We start from the raw sequence: 16137 nt of genomic DNA, 5'->3' as shown, positions 1-16137 counted from the left end.
TGCAGGCAGTTGCGGTCAGCAACTGGTTCAGAGCCTGGGTGTCAGTGGGGGAACCCCCTAGGAAGCGCTGGGGGCCTCCAGTGTTGGGCTTGGCATTAGGGTAGGGCAGGTAAGCCCAGCCTGACTAGGGCGGGTGTTATAGTTCAGAGGATTTGCGATTTGGTGTGCCATAACCACCGGGATGGTGGGCCACAGGCTCCGGGGGGCTGGTGGGTCACTTATATACTTATTGGAAAAAAAAAGTTTACAGGGTCATTGTGAGAAGTTGGCCTGGTATATGATGTTCACTATTCTAGTGAGCACCTTGCACCAGTCCAAACAACCCTTATGGTGGTGGTTGTAAAGTCAACCTTGTAGACCAGCTATCCTAGTGGTAGCATGGACAAAGCAGTCTTAGGCTAAAACTTCAGAGAGCATGTGAAGCCAGCTGTTTTACCATATATAATCCCTTGAATGCCAAATGAAAGGACACCACACAAGGTATATATCAAATATATATGTATTTATTACTAACACAACCCCTCTGTACTCTTTATGAGACCAGAGTTCGAGATACAGCACAAGTTACTCAATAAGCATACTATAAGTCGCACAAATACAATTCTGCCCTAGGGGCCTCAAGAACCATATACTAAAGAACTGGTATAAGAACCACTTCAGGAAAGGTGAATAGGCCTAGGGCCTAGAGAATCGCTGGGGCTACACAGGACAACCAAAGGTTTGGAAGGAGGAGGCCCACAGGACGCGTGTGCAGTGTCTAAACACACACGCGGGTTTCCATAGAAAGTCAATGGGAACGTAAAGTTACTAAAGTAGTTGATTTTGGACACTTCCGGGTGGACTACGGGAAAACCCAGTTACACATGGACACTTGGATAGTTGTTACCCACGGGAGCACCAGAGTACTCGAGTTACCTCACCCACAGGAGCCGGGTGCATAGGTGTGAAGTTGTGTCGGGTTTCATCGTCGAAGTCTATGGAGAGCTGCAAGAAGGTGCTGCAGGCGACCAGGAGGAAGATGTCCGGGTGGATCGAAGTTGTGAAGAACCTGAAAGTAGAGGGGACAGTCTGGGTCACTAGCTAGTGACCAGGATGGAACCAGGAAGGAACCAGGAAGGAACCAGGCGATGTCCGGAGCAATCCGGTGAAGATGCGAAGCTTGTCTCTGCAGCCACGTGGACCAGGAGGCGTCGACGATGACCAGGAGCTGGATACAGACTGACCCACGAAGGATCCTGCTGTTGGCGGCGTTGGCTTCCGGATTGGAGTCAACAAGCCTTGGCAAAGGCAACCCACGCAGAGAGGGAAGATCGGCTTCTGTTCAGACCAGCAAGGTCTGGGGAGCTTCCCCTTTACAGGAAAGCAGTGTTGTTTCAAAATGGAGTCTTCAGGAGGGCCACTAGCCCACGGGCTAGCGACCGCGAAGACGCGTCGAGGAGAAATGCAGGCACAGGCCCCACGCGGCACACGTGGAGTGTGGAGGGCTGGGCGTCAGTGCACTTACGGCTCGGGTCTGGGGCTTCTTAAACCCCAATGCACAAATTCGAGGGAGCCTCAGAAGCTGCACAGTTAGCAAGATGCAGGTAGTCCAGGGAATCTGGTCCCACGTCTCGTGTCCGCCACGGTTCTCAGCCTTGCTGTGGGTGTGGGTCGGAGTCAGAAGTCTGGAAGTCCAGTCCTGCGTCGCTGGGTCGTCGGGTTCCGGCAGGAGCGGCGACAAAGCAAACCGGCAAGATGCTGATGGTGCCTGTTTGCACAGGGTGGTCACTCCTTGGCCACAAGGGAGATTTCTTCAGTCTTCTAGTTGGAGTAGAATGTCGAAGGTCCAGAGTTTCGTTTCAGAGTTTCAGTCAGGATAATCTAAAGTCTCTAGACTCAGCTCCTACCTATATACTGATTTTAGGGGCTGGATTACCTGCTAGGTCCCTCCTATGGGTGGGACCAGGGAAGGGGGTGGTTACACCCCTTTCCCTTTGTCCAGTTTTGCACCAGAGCTGGGGCTGGAGTGCACCAGCAAATGGTGTGAACCGGGCTATGCATGGGGCACCTTGTGTGCCCCAGGCAGTGTCTCATTCTTTTCAACCCACCCTGCCCCAATACACAACTGTAGTGTAGCTCCTATTTTCCCAATAGGCTCTGCGCATTGGAATAGTACCTACAGCAGTAAAGGCCTAGGCCAGACGTTAACTAGGTCTACTACTGTCGATACTAGACTTAATTTTTGGGTTTGCCAGCTAAGCTCAGAGTTCGCTAGAAACTTTCTCGAATGTTCAAGGAAGGATGAACTCCCCTGATTAGACAAGAAGGGATTTAGTTTCTGACAACCATAGAACATGACAACTTTGCTCTCCCCTAATCAAGAGTCAATCTCGAGAGTCGTGTGAGCACAAGGCAATTATTTTACTCAGTCAGTACGTGCATTCTTAGTCTCATCAGAATGTAGAGAAAAGGAAGAGACGGGCGTGTTCAATAAAAGATGTTATTTATTGATCAGTCTCTTTTCTCGTACAAGAGAAATGGATCGATATTATTGCAATACTTATAGTTAAGTAAAGTGCATACATTAGAAGCAATAGTATAAAATAATACTGTAAAAACATTGATATGGTTTCTGAGCCATATGATGTTTAAAATGATTAAAATATATTTACATACACATATACATTTGACTAAACGTACTCAACTGGTGTTTCTAAATACGCCTACCCCGTGTACCTGACCTAAGTCTAATGCGTGGGCGGGAATAGAAAGTTACAGTTTAAGTTAAGTTTGTTTTTGCCAAGTGAATAACTAAAGAATTCTCTAGGAGGGGTTATTCAGTTCTGTACCTGGAATTTAGGATGAATGAGGAATGGTATCTCTTTCTCTGCTCTCGATATTCCAGGCTGCCTGCGAGGGCTGCCCAGAAGCGCCGGTGCTGGGTCTCTCGGCTTGAGATAGCAGCGCGTCTCTCAGCGCGTCAGGAAGGCGGGGCTGCTGCCTGCGGGGTCTGCTTCTGCTCTCGGCTTCGGCAAGTATGGCTGCTCCGTCTTGTCACCACGCGTGTGTTTGCATAGGGCAAGGTCGGCAATATTTATACCTTAAAGGTGCCGAGATTGACGTAAGGATGGACATAGGTACGTCAATAAAGATGTCATACGACTTGCTCGTTAGCACATTCTTTACTAAAGTTCTCTGTGAAATCAAAACAATGGCCGCACGGATTATCCAGGTTGTCATAGGTTTGATTTGTTATGAGAACGTCGTATGCCTTATCAGGGGCTGGAGGAATGTCGCTTGTCTAATTAGATCTCAAGCGTTATGACCTAATCAGATAACACGTTCCTGTGCCGTAGTGTGACTGCGTCAGATAACGGTATCTGCATCATGGGGGTTTTCTTGCCTCATGGGCTGACTGTTAGTTAACTAGCTAGTAAGTTTAACCAGAATAGGGTCAGGAATAGGGGGATCGAATCAGAACCTATAGAAATACACGACACCCACTCCACGCTAACTATGGTCATATCTACTAATCTATGCATAGTATAACATAGTACAACATACTATAGAGTATAGTGTATACCTTACCACCCCAAAATACATAAATGCATTTCGAAATTTTCAAATATACTGAAAAATTGCAGTCATATATATTGTATGCACTTAAGCTATGAATTAAATGCAAAAGTAAACACGCATTGTTATGTATTATTGCTTGTTGGTATATGAGAAATACACATGAAATGGCTCTTAATATGGCTATACAGAAAAAAAGTCGAAACCATTTCATCACATAAAATCTATTGCGAACATACCAGCGGGCAGCTAAAGTCTATAAAGTCTATAAAGTATCTAAAATAGAAATCTTAGTTCTCTAGGAATAGTCTCTTACTTTAAGCAGAAAATCAGTGTCCCGGGAAAAAATATATAGAAAAATATTTTAGGGGCTTGCTGAAAAAAGTTGCTGTCCGTGAACTGGATTGTAATTGTTCATGTGACTTTATTTTTAAAGTTGAAGGCCGAATTAAGGGAACGCCGTGTGCGAGTTTACTCAAAAGTCTCTATTTCTGTTCCGGAGAGAACATCATATCATTCAGGCTTTCGAAAAAACTGTCAACAGCTTCATGGGAAAGTTCCTCTAAGTCGGAAATAGGGGTAACCATGCATTCATGCGCATGATTGTCTCCAATGACATTCTGATTTGCATTGCTGACAGAAGGTCGTACCTGTTCGATGCTGCTTTCATCTTGAACTTCACTACTCTTCAATCGCAGTGGTGAAGATTCCAGGAATGCCGTCATCAGAATTGGCAGCCTTTGAGGGCAGCACAGTGCGTGAACCTTGGTAGGAACCAACAGTGTATCTGCATCCACCGGCGCATCCGATTGTAGCGTCAGACAGGTGTCTAACACGCATTCTTCTCCGCATAGCAGACACCTTAGTACAGGTAAAACACACCTTTGCCACATTGGTCGAAATGATAGAAACCAAGTCATGTTTAGGTCTCTAAGCCGGGATAGTCCCAGGATTTTTGATATCCGGTCCCGGTATCCAATGGCTAGGATCGTATCTTCCATTGTCGCGAGAGTTTGATCTGTGACATGGGTTGCCATAACGAAAAATAAGGACTAGGAATAGGATTCCTGCAATTAGTCCCAGGATCAAGGGAAGTCCGCCAAAAATCGAATGGACGAAGTCTGGAAAAATACCCAGTATGGCTTTGAATGGTGTTAATGCCATCGAAAATACTGTCTTAAATACCTTTGAGACCCCAGTGGTATCAGAAATATTTAAGATTTCGCTCAGAATTTCCGCGAAATGTACGGGGGAATTAGTTGATAATAATGTATGTATCTCTGCAGTCGTCCTTGCGACTTGTAGATCATACGTTTCTTTAGATGACGTGAGCCTTGTAGGCGTCTGAAGAAGCACTGTTTTCATTCTGCTTAAAGTGTCTATTCGAATAGAAGTAATTTTCAGACCGGGCCATGCCCTTGCCTCCCTGTCTGGAAAGGAGCTGGGAAACAAAGAACGTCCACAGCACTTGACCTTCGCCGTCGTAGTGACGAGATAAGGAGTCCCGGGCATAAGACTACAGCATCTGCGGTCTACAATAAGAATGTAACTCCCATTATAGAGTCTTTGAAAGAATGGTTCTATTTCAGTTGCAGGTGCGCCTTGCTGGTGACATGAAAGGTTGTATGAATTCCCTTCACAGGCTCCGTGCAAACTAATACCGTTACACAGAAGCGTGCCGCTTAGTGACATAGCACAATTGTTGCCACTAAGAAACACTTTCTGTCCTTTGTTACTGACACATGCATGTGAATAGGGCAGGTTCCATGTTGTTTTAAGGTACCCCTTTCCCAGTTTCTCGTACATGCCAGCCTGTATATATTTTTGGCAGTATTGAAACCTGAAGGTTGAGATTGGAATATTTATGATTCCGTGGATTATCCATTCACTGACAGGTCGTTCTGACATTGTCAACGGTAATCTTTCTAGTTTTTCAATGCTCAAGATTGTATAATCAGCACCCTTCTGCGCCATACCGATCTGTCTATCAGTAAGGTTAAAGATTTGAAATAGTGACGTTGTGTTGATTAAACGCCAAGGCACATAGCCTGAACGCAGATTTTGTAACGTCCAGCCAAGCTGTACAATAGAACGCAATTGTGACTGACCATGTTGTAATAACAGTAAGTCTTGCGATAATATATCGATTGCTGAAGACACAATGCTGTCCAATGAAAAAATTCTGGAGGACAGAGTCATTAACCCATTGTCCACTACAGAAAGTGATTTTTCCAAATTAATACGGTCAATTTCCCGTATTCTCTCTGCTGTCTCAATTTGAGTAACCTTCCAGGCCTCATTGTATGCTGCATATACAGAGGCTGCTATGAAACGCTTTTGACGCTGTTTGCGTGGTCCCATTATGAAATCACGCAAGTCAGCACCATCAGTAAGTAAAGTTAGGTGTTGCTTAATTTCAGGCAGTGTGGAAGTTTGTAGCCATTGAAGGCATAATTTGCCCACACTGTAGGTTGTTATTATCCCTGGGTGATGTCTTTGGGGATATCTAGGGTCTGGCCTGTTCATTTTGAAACCCTGTGTTTTATTCAGGAATCTATCTTGACAGTTATTTGTATCTGTGGGCCAGATCAACCATTGTTTCCAATCAGGATGTGTTCTGTTTTGGTTAAGTATATGGTTTATGTCTATTTCTTCATCTGTTTCAGAGTTATTGCTAAACATTATTGGCTTCGGAATAGACAGGTTATTTAAATCTTTGATTTTGGCTAAGCCAAGACAGGTGGTTTGTTGAACGGTGTCATTTAAAAATATCATTTGTTCTGGGATCATGCAGGCTCTAAACAAAGCTTCTATACCCTGTACTTGCCATTCTTTTGTACCCCAAACACTTTTCAAATCAACATGTTTGTCCCAATAATCAAATCCAAAAGTATTCATTTTTTCAAAGAAAGAATCTGAATATATCAATTTTGTGTTGGTTATCATGGTTTTCATCCCTGTCTTGTTTGACAATTTGTAATAAAATGTTTCAGCATTAGTTATGTTAAAACCTGAAAAATATGAATATTTGCCATACACGGTTCTAGAGCTCCCTTTTGGAGGTGTAGCACAATGTTCCCATTGATTAAAATTTAAAACATTTCTAGGTTGTGCAGATTTATGCAAGAAATGGTTACCATAATGGTTATAGCAGTACATGCTGTCATAATTTGTAGAACCCTGCAAATAATCATGTTTTGTAAATTTAGCAGACATTACTAAGTCAGACATCATATTGTTTATACTTTCAAAGTCCCAATCATCAGCAAATGAGTTTGGTTTTGCAAAGTCACTCAAGGAGATCTTGATTTGGTGTGGATATTTCAGGATCTCGACCGGACCATAAATTTCATAGTCAGTGTTGTCCCAGGCTACCCCACCAGATATTGGAATTGCTGTGAAGTTGGCTGAAGAAAGTTCTGAAGAAAGTTCTCTTTTCTCGACGTGTGAAGATGTGTGTGGTTTGAGGACCAAGTTGATGTTCTGACTTGCTGTGTCCATTTTAGCATATTTTCCCTCAATGAAGCGTCCCAAAGTAAATACCATGATGAGCCAAAGTATGAGGATAAATGCACCAAAACCCACCCAAAATTCAATCCATGGAGAAATCAGATATGTTTCTTTTAGTTGTTTCAAAAGTTCCTTCGCTTTGTCTTTAAAGGATTTTGATGATGGCTGTGTCTTTTGTTCGCTGAAGCCTTCAGAGGAATCATCGAAGTTGATGAAGTAACCGGATGCAGTTCTGTCAATTGTTCCAATTGGTTCAGGATTTTTGTTTCTCGCATTTTCACTTGGTACTTCTGTATAGATTGGTGTGTCTCTGCTAAATGTCTTTATTTGGGTTTTCATAGGTCTAAGTTCTATTGCATTGTTGCATAGTCCTTGTTGTTCTTCTGTAGGCGTTTCGAATGTGATGAGCCTCTTTGATAGGACCTCTGTACTGGTAGCAAACCTTGGTGTTCTGCTACTTATTGGGAGTCCACTTGGCCTACTGTTGGTTATCGGCCACATGTTGTGGTTTTACCAGGTCGATGGATACAACTTGGTTCTCCTTTTTTCCAGCAAGTGGCGGTAGTACAACTGATCTTGTCCCGTTGACAGACAATACAGGAACTGCTTTTCTGTAAGAAGGCCCAAATTCCTTCTTTACCGCGATCTTCTCCCTGACTAGATCCCCGACTTTTGGAATCCAGACAGGTCTTGCTGGGACAGGTGGTGATTCTTCAGTGGTCGTTGGCTGTTCTTTCAACTGTATGTTGCTCAGGTCTTTTCTTGTTTTGTTTAAGTCCTGCAAAATAGCCAAACAGTCTTTGACATCAAAGCTTTTTTCTGTTACCACTGAAGTCTGACTATCAAGGTCAGAGATCAACATCCTAGTTCCGAATAATAATTCGTACGGACTGAATCCCTTCAGAGAATTTCTTGGCAAGTTATTTAGACTACGTTGGACACTTATTAGATGTTTGACCCACCCAGCTCCCGAACCTAATACCTTTGCCGTTATAGATTGCTTTATGTCACGGTTTTTTCTTTCAACAATTCCGTTCCCCTCAGGGTGAAATGGACAAGAGTACCGCAATTGCACGCCCATGCTGACCATGGCCTCCTTATAAGCCCGAGAGCTAAAAGCAGGACCATTGTCCGAATGCAGAATGCCAATTGCGTATGTGCCGATAAAGACTCGCAAATCTTTTATAACAGTTCTGGCGTCAGCCGTTCGCTGGGGCCACATCCATATGAATCTCGTGCATGAATCCACTGCGACCAAGATATATTTATAGTTACCATCCCTTTGTAAGGGACCGCAGTGGTCTAGATAAACACAGGCTAATGGTTTATCCGAGATTAGAAGGGGCGTCTGTGCTGGACGTCTCACAGTTGATACTTTCATTTTTTGACATATTTCACATGCTAGAACATAGTTCCTTGTTTGTCTTCTCATTTGTGGCCACCAGTATCTCTGTTTTAATAATGATACAGTGGCTGAGACGCCAGCATGGGTAGAAGCAAGCCCTTCGTGTGCCGCTATTATCAGTCCTAACCTATGTTCCATGTTTGGAATTGCCCTATCCCCCACTCCAGGGATTCGAGCAAAAGGAACATTGTTTGTATCAGTTATGTATGAGTATTTTACTGGAAAGCCTTTAGGGAGTGGTTCTATCGAATCCTTTTCTGAAGCGCTGACAGCTTGTAATATTTCGCTGTCTATTTTTGTTTTTGACCGGGTGACAGCAGCTACGGAAGCCGTTTGCACAGCTGCCTTCGCGGCCTCATCAGCCAATGAATTCCCTGCAACGTGAACGCCATCACGTTGATGACTCAGTGTATGTATTACGTGAGTCTTTGGTAGTTCTTTTTGTAAAAGAGCTACTTGTTCCCAGAGCATTTTATGCTTGATTGTGCCACCTTTCGCATCCTTGAAACCATTCTGAAGCCAGATCTGCAAGTATTCATTATAAGATTGAACGCAATAATACGAATCGCACACTATGAGCGTGGGGAATTCTCGATCGGTATTTTCAAGCGCCATCTTGAATGCTAGTAATTCAGCTCGCTGAGCTGTACAATCTCCTAGGGATTGTGTTTTAGTGAGGGTTGGTTTAAATTTCCCTTCGTGCCAACGACCTTTAACAATCGCGCACGCAGCACTGTAAGCTTGTTTACCCCCTACTGCGGGTTGTGCTGATCCGTCTGTATATATTATACAGCCGTAGTCATCTAGAGGCAGAATTTCGGTTGGCGGAGGACATTCAAATTCATATTGGAGAAATTCTTGTGTTTTTAAATAAGGATCAAATTCGTACATCACGTCTGTTGCAGCAAGAGAGTTAGCCCATTGTATCCATCTTGGATGGAGTGCTTTAGCATTTGGAATGCTTGCCTTTGTTACCGCCTCTAAGGCTGGTATTGGTGTCACGATTATTATTCGTTTACCTTGTGCCAGGGCTCGTTCTTTTGCTATAGCTGTCTGTGTTGCTGTAAGAATTTTTTCCGTTGGGCTAAATTTCATTTCAGCCTTAGTGTACAAGTGTGATTTGAATGCAATTGGTACCTTTTCTCCCTCATTAGAGGTCAGGTATGTGAATCCGCATCTCCCTGGGATGACTCGGATCACAAGGTTGCGTGTATTATCACGGGTTTCTAATTTTGTTTTAATTAGCATGTCTGTTTGTAAGGATCTCAAAATTTCTGTGTGTGCTTGAGTCCAACTGGATCTTTTAAAGTCTGGTTTAATTAGATCGTAAAGGGGTTTGACCCTTTCTGCGTAATTTGCAATATATGTTCTTCCGAAATTTAGGAAGCCTAGAATTGACTGTAGGTTTTTTAGTGTTTTAGGAGCTTGGATTACGGCACATTTCTCTAGGAAATTGTCTGCCAGGCTTTTGCCTTCACTTGATAACTCATATCCTAAGAATAGGACCGTCAGATGGGCAATTCTGGACTTTTTGAAGTTGAATTTGTAACCCTCTGCAGCGAAACCAAGTATTATGGTGTTCACTCTTTTCAAGTGAGTTTCCAAGTCATCATCTGTTAAGTAAATGTCATCGACATAAGATAATGCTTCATCATCATATAGTTGTAGTAATTCTGTTACTCTCGCTGAGAATACCCCCGGGCTGTTCTTGTACCCCTGGGCTAACCGACAGAATTGTTTTTGAGTGCCATTTACTGAAAATGCAGTTAAATATCTGCTCTCTGGTGCTATGTTTTGACAAAAGAATCCATTGGAGATGTCCAAGGTTGTTTTGTATTTTTTGCGCACTATGTTATTCATTAGTGCAGCACTGTGTGAGTTTTGCACTGCAAAAGTTTTGCAACATGTGTTAAGGTGTCGGTAATCCAAAACTAGACGATATGAATTGTCTGGTTTGGAGACCGGAAACAAAGGATTGTTCATTTGTGAGGTGCAAGTTTCAATCACCCCCTGGTATTCTAGCTGATCTAGTATTTCATTTACTTGTTTTTTAGCTTCTTGCTTAATTGGGTACTGCCTTTGTGCAGTAGGTTGTGATTTTAACTGGACTTTGTGAGGAGGAGAATCCTCATCCCATCCTACATGATTTTTATATAAAGCAGGTGCTAAGGCCACTGCCCACTTTCTAGCAAGTGTATATTTTTTATGAATCGGTATTTGATTCGAGAAGGCAGGCATAATTACTTCTTCGCCATGAGGGCACTCCCTGACAAACTCCGGTGGCCAGTCTTTTTCAGCTAGAAGGATGTCATAGCCCTTGGATAGGTTATCCCAAAATAGTCCCCTTATTTTCCTAGTCTTATCTCCCTCTATACGTAATGTTATCTCGTATATTTTGTGGGGCTTGCTAACTCTGGTGTCTGCAGTTTCCACTTGAAGGTATTCATTCGTGTCCACTGTCTCCAGATGATTCATAAGGACTTTGCGAGCTATGCTCACCTCTGCTGCGCTGTCTAGCATTGTCTGAGCCCATTCTCCGTTTTTCAGTTGTGTCCTCAGTATTCTCGGCATTGTTAACTACCTTGATACTGGCTACCTTCTTTTTTGGAAATTGTGATTTCTTTTTCAGTTGAGCAGGTTCCTTGTCTTTGGACTTGGCGTGCTCTTCTGATCGTCCTCTTCTTTCCGATTTCTGCGAGGAATTCTGAAAAGATTGAGAGGGACGTGTATCAATGTCTTGATATCTATCAGGTTTTTTAATATTATCCCTATTTCTAAGGTTATATCTATTCCCAGAGGGTTCACTCTGAGGTGACCTTTGTCTCGGGTTTGGAGATTTCTCTCTTCGCCTAGGAGACCTTCCTCTGGACTGGAATTTCTTTTCTTTAGGATTGGATTGTTTATTTCCATCCCAGTTCTTTTTTGGTGAATTACTATTAAAAAATATTTTTTCTGGACTTGTAGTCAGTTGCGGTTTTACTGGTATTCCACCTAGACTATCTCTGCCTAGTTCTTCATAGGATTTTTCTATGATTCTGGCAATTTCAGCTGGTTGGTCTGCTATATCTGTCTCTTTTAACCTCTGGCGGATCGCCACGTTTGCTGCTTCACCTTTTATGTTGGCTAGTAATATAGCCGAGACTTGCTTGAAGTCTTTCAGTAATTTCATACCAAGAGTTAAAGCAGGTTCTGGACCGTATTCATCTTGAATTTGTTTTAGCACATCTGGTATTACCGAAATGGATGGAACACCGTGCGTTTTTGTGTAGATTGAAGCAAAGACTGTACCCCAAGTGTCACAGTCCTCAATGTGTGGTGCGATTCCCATTGGGAGACATATAGTCAGAATCCTGTGTTTTTCCAGCGGGGTGGTGTCAGGAAACACCGCCTCTATTTGGGTAATTTTCTGTGCCAACCAGAATGGTATTTGTTCCCGTTTAGCTGGAACTTTACCTAGGCAGGATTGGATGTTCTGTGGTGTAATTTTATTTGTGTTCCCCTGGTGAGGGGTCAGCTGTGGAAGTTTAATCGCTGGCTGAATTGTTGAAGTCCGCATTACATACTGAACTAATTGTCTGTGAATTTTTAGTAGTTGTTTTAGCTGTATTAATAGCTCTGCTGCAGGCATTCTTTCGATGTCTGGATGTGGTGTGTATCCGGCTAGGACCGGCCACGTTGCTCCTGGTCTTCCTAAAGGACCGAGCCTTGTAATGTGATTGTTATGTATTAGGGCGCCATCAAATAAGAGCAAATGCTCTTGGAATTTGAGTGGTACTTCCACCTCCTCGAAAGGAGTGTACTCATTAGGAGGTTCCTCTACTTTGTAATAGTGGAAGTACTTTGTTACAGCATTTGCTGCTGGAAAATGTATCCATGTATAGTATACCTCTGTCTGCCGATATTCGTGTGCCTCGATTACGAATATGACTGTACCACCTCTAGGTGTCAGTCCATTTTCTATAAGTTTTAGAGTTATAGCTCTCCTTTTGGCGACCTGGATGAGTATTATATCCGGGTCTGCATCGAGTGCTGTAGTATCAGCTGCTGCTATTTCAGTAGCTAATCTAATTGCCTCTCTTTCTCCATCACTGTCTCCCATTTTACAGACAGGATGGAATTATGTCTATTTGCAGATCAGGTTTCTTTATGGAAACAGAGATTAGATGCACAATATTTTGGAACTGTTTATCCTTCAACGTTGACTAGACCAAGAACCATACATAGGAGTTCCCTCCTGCGAGGTTTTGGAGGATATAATAACCTTTCACCCACTCCAGACGTCTTTGGAGTATTTGGGAGAAGGGGTCTGAGTGAGAAAGCACGACTGAGTTACTCTAAATGTCTTACGTTAGTTTTATCGCCCTTTCCAAACGCGTTGGGCGCCATGTAGTGTAGCTCCTATTTTCCCAATAGGCTCTGCGCATTGGAATAGTACCTACAGCAGTAAAGGCCTAGGCCAGACGTTAACTAGGTCTACTACTGTCGATACTAGACTTAATTTTTGGGTTTGCCAGCTAAGCTCAGAGTTCGCTAGAAACTTTCTCGAATGTTCAAGGAAGGATGAACTCCCCTGATTAGACAAGAAGGGATTTAGTTTCTGACAACCATAGAACATGACAACTTTGCTCTCCCCTAATCAAGAGTCAATCTCGAGAGTCGTGTGAGCACAAGGCAATTATTTTACTCAGTCAGTACGTGCATTCTTAGTCTCATCAGAATGTAGAGAAAAGGAAGAGACGGGCGTGTTCAATAAAAGATGTTATTTATTGATCAGTCTCTTTTCTCGTACAAGAGAAATGGATCGATATTATTGCAATACTTATAGTTAAGTAAAGTGCATACATTAGAAGCAATAGTATAAAATAATACTGTAAAAACATTGATATGGTTTCTGAGCCATATGATGTTTAAAATGATTAAAATATATTTACATACACATATACATTTGACTAAACGTACTCAACTGGTGTTTCTAAATACGCCTACCCCGTGTACCTGACCTAAGTCTAATGCGTGGGCGGGAATAGAAAGTTACAGTTTAAGTTAAGTTTGTTTTTGCCAAGTGAATAACTAAAGAATTCTCTAGGAGGGGTTATTCAGTTCTGTACCTGGAATTTAGGATGAATGAGGAATGGTATCTCTTTCTCTGCTCTCGATATTCCAGGCTGCCTGCGAGGGCTGCCCAGAAGCGCCGGTGCTGGGTCTCTCGGCTTGAGATAGCAGCGCGTCTCTCAGCGCGTCAGGAAGGCGGGGCTGCTGCCTGCGGGGTCTGCTTCTGCTCTCGGCTTCGGCAAGTATGGCTGCTCCGTCTTGTCACCACGCGTGTGTTTGCATAGGGCAAGGTCGGCAATATTTATACCTTAAAGGTGCCGAGATTGACGTAAGGATGGACATAGGTACGTCAATAAAGATGTCATACGACTTGCTCGTTAGCACATTCTTTACTAAAGTTCTCTGTGAAATCAAAACAATGGCCGCACGGATTATCCAGGTTGTCATAGGTTTGATTTGTTATGAGAACGTCGTATGCCTTATCAGGGGCTGGAGGAATGTCGCTTGTCTAATTAGATCTCAAGCGTTATGACCTAATCAGATAACACGTTCCTGTGCCGTAGTGTGACTGCGTCAGATAACGGTATCTGCATCATGGGGGTTTTCTTGCCTCATGGGCTGACTGTTAGTTAACTAGCTAGTAAGTTTAACCAGAATAGGGTCAGGAATAGGGGGATCGAATCAGAACCTATAGAAATACACGACACAACAGCCTGTCTGGGGAGGTGCTCGCACCTCCCAAGGCAGGAAACCTATTGTCCAGGCCTCCTCTGCCGGAGTTTCGCCCAGTAGTAGGAGGTCAGACTCGTGTCTGTGGCAACAGCATCCATTTTGTGATGCTGAGGCTCTGTTTAACTTTAACCGGGTAAAGCTACAACTACATGTCTTCTCCCTCTAAAAGGTTGGAATGCTACCCATGCCGCCAGAACTGGCGGGGGGGGGGGGTACTATTCCAAAGCGTATGACACCTTACACAACATGTTTTGATAAAGCCAAATCAAAGTTAGCATTAACCGCGAGGATTATAATGCACTTAAGAGTATATGGTATGGCTATATCATAGAACAGCTATAAGGACATGGTTCCGAAAGCTGCAGACTGGCTCAGCTCATGCTAGAGCACCATCTCACATAAAAGCAAGCACTCTGCCTCCAGGTATAGGAATACTATACCTAAGCAAGGGGTGATTACACGACCTTGCCTCAGCTGAGTGATCAGCCAGTTGTGTCAACTTGGATGGGCAGCCAGGGGTGGCATAATTCATGCTGCAGCCCCTGGTAGGCCTTGGATGCACCTATGCCCTGGGTACCTATGATACACTGTACAGGGGCTCACAAGGTGACCCAATACCCAATTGGATATGTACCTAAAGTACATGGTATGAATTTAGAGAGAAAACAGCTGGGCTGTGGGTCTGATTAGCAGGCCCACAGCCACACTAGAGTCGAACAACCAGTGAATCAAAGCAAAAAAGTGGGGGTGACCATAGGAAGCAGACCCTACTCTCCTACAGTCATTATAGTTAGGAAATAGAATTAAAAAAACCTTAGAAATTCACTGAAAAAACTAAAGGTTACAGGGACGTTATAGTTAGACTCAGACTTTTCTCGTACAAAATCGGTGAAATTCAGCAGTTATAGTTAGCTGAGTTAACTATAACTTATTTCCCTGCAATGCACTGCTATGAACTCACATGTTACATCACTCATAACACGGTCAAAAAAGGGTAAAAAAAGAAGGCCCCAGAGAGTTGGTGGTCCCTGGGGAGGTCCACATGCCCCCGCCCCATATTTAACAACCCCAGGGAGGTGGAGGCTAGGTGTAATTCCATCCAGCGGTTGGGCTGTAGTCGTGCTCAAAATCTCTATGGGAATTAACCCCTTCCATGCGGGGCTAATTCCCCCGCGGGGGGGGGGCGTGCCGCATTGCTTGTGACGAGCAAGGCTCGTCATGCTGCACAGTGGAGCTGTGCTCATGACGAGCTGAGCTCATCACAACTCCACCCACTCCCATGGAAAGCCCGCAGAGGTGGGGAATTAGCCCCGCGTGGGCGTTCCATGGCCGTTATGACGAGCTGAGTTCGTCATGAGCACAGCTCCACTGTGCCTCAGGACGAGCTGAGCTCGTCATAAGCATCGAAGAAGTTAATATGTATATAATATATATTATCACAAACTCCGCAGATGAGCAGCAGCAGATAATCCTCGCCACTTCCACAGCACATAGGGACACAGACCAGTAGAAAAGTGCAGCTTATTTTATTTAATGCAGTATGTCGCCGTAACGTTTTGGCTCGTCCGAGCCTTGTTCATATATATATATATATATATATATATATATATATATATATATCCACGCTCCTACACACCAGTTACGAGTCACTCCAGCAGCGGGTGCCGTTTTTCGCGGTGGTGCTACCGCGATCCAAAATTATTGCTCCACTTACTCCAAATTCTCCCAGCCGGGATTGAAGACAAAGTAAGGCACTCACGGGGTTTCTTTTAGCTCAGCAGCAGTATTTATTTTTCAGACGCGTTTCGGGAGAACGCTCCCTTCGTCAGTGTTTTACAAAAAACGCGCGCAGTGGCAGCATATTATATCATTTCCGGTTTACA

Source organism: Lissotriton helveticus, chromosome 11, assembly GCF_964261635.1.
Source record: "Lissotriton helveticus chromosome 11, aLisHel1.1, whole genome shotgun sequence".
NCBI classification, from domain to species: domain Eukaryota; kingdom Metazoa; phylum Chordata; class Amphibia; order Caudata; family Salamandridae; genus Lissotriton; species Lissotriton helveticus.
The sequence above is the reverse complement of the archived record's forward strand: the minus strand, read 5'-3'. Positions refer to the sequence as shown.